The 4,414-nt window shown below is 36.2% G+C and overlaps 1 long non-coding RNA gene across 1 annotated transcript; it reads right to left on the reverse strand.

The window, feature by feature from the left end:
* Nucleotides 1-373: 373 nt before the first annotated feature.
* Nucleotides 374-2,203, reverse strand: LOC145043169 (uncharacterized). Its single transcript, XR_013680912.1, has 3 exons — nt 1,870-2,203; nt 1,430-1,595; nt 374-611 (listed from the first exon to the last, which is right to left on the reverse strand). It is a non-coding gene; the product is annotated as an uncharacterized LOC145043169 (long non-coding RNA).
* Between the last annotated feature and the right edge of the window lie 2,211 nt (nt 2,204-4,414).

Raw genomic sequence — 4,414 nt, forward strand, 5'->3', positions numbered from 1 at the left:
GATTTTTACTTGGTAAGGAAAAATATGAAGAAATATTGAGATCTGTGAAAGAAGCTCCACATGTTCCGGTTAGACAAATGGTCAGAGATGCCGTTGCAACTAGGGACGAGCATAACCGGGTACCCGCCTATTTTAGCTGGAACTGGAACCGCTCCCAGAACTGGTGGTCCTTAAGTTATTGGAATCGGAACCGGAACCGCGTACACCGGTTCGTAGAAAATTGGAACTGCTCTCAGAGCAGCTGGAACCGGTTCCGGTTCCGGGTACCCGGTTTCTTAAATATAAAAAATTTTATTTATAAATTATAGATTACATGGCATGGATATTAATGTTTACTAACATCCAAATTAGAAATGGTATGAAAATAAAACAATTATAAAAATTTGATTTTTTACGTAACCATCTATTAAACTTTAAAAACACTTCTCACAATTAGAAAACATCATAGAAAACAATTGCCATCAACTGAAATTTAACATGTAGAGATTATAAAACTGACAAATTACGAACAATAAACATAAAACAACAATAGGAAAAACAACACATCAAAAACATCATAGCCTTGAATTGGATCCATTGATCTTGTCATCTCATCAGTCAAGAACGGTATACTACATGGATATAACATAAGATTTAGTATTCGATTGTAAGATTCATGTAAAGGTATATAGAAGAACACCATCAGCAGTTAACGAAAATGGTAATCCATTCAAGATTTATCAATCAAATACCAATATAAACCCTCAAAAATGCTTGACTATTTGTTAGTTAAATCAATTCAAATTGAACGGAGATAACATTAGATTTAGTATGTGATTCACAGATCATTTTGTTGAGGTTACAATTTCTCAAAGATTGGAACATTAGATAGGTTCATTTGAAAAGCAAAAAATATTAAAATTGGATATTCTAACATGACTTCTTGGATAAAAGACAAACTAATGTTAGATTTAATACAAAAATTAATTGACAATTTGACGTACCATCACTAGTGAGACACTGGAATCTATCCACTAGAAAACATATAACAAACCAATATGTACACCAAATAATTTAAAGATTAACATCATATTAACAAACCTAATGTATCTTCATTCTGGTTACACGCATATGCCTAGTTAACTTTTAATAAGCTGCCTAAACCTACAATTATTAGTTGTCAAAGCCAAATTGTAATGACAGATAACAGGAATATAATATATTTTTATAATGACTAATAACAAGAATATAAAAGAAAGTACCATTGAGGTTTCTATGTTCAAATACTTTCCATTAAGTTTCACAATAGCAAGACAACAAAACACCAATCAAAGCAACCCGCAAAGACAGAAACCCACAGGATGACTAAAGAAAAAATAGTCATCAATCCAAAATCAAGTAAAGATGAGTATATATTTAACTAGTATCTAAATATCAGTATGTATCTCACCAAGCAACCTATTGGTCTGTTGGTCTGTTGGTGTTCTAAGGAACCTGCATAATGCCATCCTTGAGAGTGTACCTCCACCTGCTCTTCGATCGATTCACCTGCCAACCAGTTTCATCATCATGCATTGGAGACGTGAATAATCAATCGTATGTTTGTTCGGTAGAGCCTGAAGACATCAAACATATTTACTTTGCGATTAGCAGTGAATAAAAAATTTCACAGATGGAAATTAACAAAAATACAAAAAAATTAACAGATGGAAATCGAGATTCAACCTAAAGAATCGACAAGTTAACAAAAAAAATTGAAACTAACAGTTTAATAATCTAATCGAGATTCACAGATGGAGGATGGACAACTTAAGAAATCGATAATCGATATATCTAATTTCACAGTCAACAGATACAATCTTATTTTAGGGTTATGTTTGAGAATTTGACCTTGAAGATAAGAGAGGCAAGGAAGATGAGGGAAAGTGTAAGTAGGGATGATCGGAGCCACGTGGTCCACCTTAAAGTGTCGACTGAGAGACAGAGAGATGAGGGAGATGAGTGAATTTCAAGTCCTGAAACAGATTGAAGTGCCGACTGAAGCTTCGATTGAAGCTTGGAGATTGAAGTGCAGACTGAACCTTCGATTGAAGCTTGGATTGAACAGAACGAGGACTGGAGTCTGGAGCGATTGAAGCTTCGATTAACTGAAGGATGGGTTTGAGAGGGGAGAAAGGAGAGTGACCAGAAGAGAAGACAGCGCTTGTTTTTTAATGAAAATCATAAACCCTAAAAACAAAACAGGACTAAGTAATCAGTATATATTCTTTACCCTAATTTTTTAAAACAAATGCACCAAAATATAAAATTTAAATATATTTTTTTTATAAAAAGGTGGGTACCCTTCGGTACCGGTTCCGGGTTATCGCCTGCTCTGGGTACCCGGTATAGGAACCAAAATCGGCGGTCATCCAACGGGTATCAGTTTCATTAGAATGAGAATTGGAACCGAAACATCTTAAGGCATTTCCTAGACTTTAGGAATTGGAACCGGAACCGCCTAAGGCAATTCAATTTCTAGAACCGACAGTTTTGAGGCGGTTCTGGTTTCAAGAGCATATACATGCTTCTGCTGCTCATCCCTAGCTGCGACTCTCATGGTCCAAGAAGAACAACGCCCAGCACCTCTCACTGCTACAAACATCGAGAAACTACATGCATATTAGCTTTCATTTTCCAAGATGGTGTTCGGTGTTCCTCTGTCGCTCTTTGAGCACATTAAGTTGTGCAAATCTGCAAAGGAGATTTAGGACACTCTTCAGGATCTATTTGAAGGGTCTGAGAACATGAAAGATAAACTTTTGACTTCGGTTGTCAACGATTTTGATACCTTCACCACTACTCCAGGTGAATCCGTTTCCTTGGCTTAAAATAGGTATCAAATCATTGTAAATAAAATGATTGCACAAGGAATAACCAGAACTCCTCTAGAGTACAACCTCAAGTTCATCAGTAGCCTCAGAAAAGGTTGGGGGAATGTCAACCCACTTATTCCAACCCTATTTGTGTCAGATCCCTTCAGAACTATCCCTTCTATTAGGCTAGTTCCACTAAACTTTCCCACTCCACCAACTCTACCTGTTCCGAATCATCCAGAGAATTTTGCTTCTAATGCAGTTGAATCTGAACTTCACTTTCACCAAGAGTTTGCTTTATTGTCCATGAAATAAAAGTGTCCATGGAATCCCTCTTACAAACCATATCAGAATTGTTTCTAATCCCCTCACTAGAATAATCCAAAAACCATTTCCTAAACATTTAGAGAACCTACCTGCTTAGAAACCCAACATCACGTCATCAAGTCATCCCTCGAAATCCCATGATAATTTCAAGTCAGACAAACCCAAGATAGTTTGTCACAAGTGTGGTCATGGTAATCATTTTTCCAAAGATTGTTTTGCCGAAACCAATCAGAAATGAAAGATCAAGGATTTTGCATATTATGCTCGCAGAGCTCAAGATATGGCTGCAATTGAGAAAGCTTTCGTCACTACTATGTTAAGAGATGTTGAAGGGTATTGGTCTTCTAGAGACAAGAGTGATGTCAGTATTGGAAGAAATATGTGGTTTATGGCTAGACAAAGGATCGAATGTCAGGAAGGCTGTTGGTCATCAGGTTCAGAAGGAGATGATGAAGATGTTGGGCCAAAATTTTGCTACATGGCATGTAATGATCCACCAGGTAGAAACATCGTTAAGAAGGTAGGAACTATGATTACTGAAAATAATTTTGATTTATCGCTTTATGAACAATATCTAACCCAAATCCAATCAGATATGACCATCATCCATAAATCCTTTGAGTCTGCCATAGAAGTAAGTGAGAAGCAGGAAAATGAACTAACTCGACCTAGATTATGATTCAAAGATCAGAAGTTTAGTATCGAATCACTAGAACGAGGCCTAGTAATGTCTCAAGATGAATGTATTATTTTAAAAGAAGAATGTGAAATCACTTATTCTGAAAGAAATATTTTAGATCTGATAACAACTGTCTGAATACCAAAATTGATGCTTTACATCATGCAATAGATATTCTTAAAGCAAATGAACTAAATGACCCATAATTTTTATCTTCCATGGTCCAAAGCACCAAGTCTTAGAAGTGAGTTTCGGAAACCTATTGCTCGTCTGTTGAAGGAGTTACAAAATCTAAATTTTATGGAAGACATTCCAAAGTGAAAACATTCAGATACCAGTGTCTCACAATTGTCACCCCTTCCTGAGACCTCAGACCGTTTTCAATCTCTGATTCCTGAATTTCAACCCATAGTTATTAAATGTCATGATTATACGCCTCTTCCACCTCTGATACACCTGGACCTTAATCAGACCTTAGAATCATTCCATAATATCACCCATATTGGAGTTCAAGTTGCATCTGACTCCTGTGTTTCTAATTCTCAAGTGATTTCAAAAATAGACCTAGTGACAA

Source organism: Lactuca saligna, chromosome 4, assembly GCF_052625555.1.
Source record: "Lactuca saligna cultivar CGN05327 chromosome 4, ASM5262555v1, whole genome shotgun sequence".
Lineage (NCBI taxonomy): Eukaryota > Viridiplantae > Streptophyta > Magnoliopsida > Asterales > Asteraceae > Lactuca > Lactuca saligna.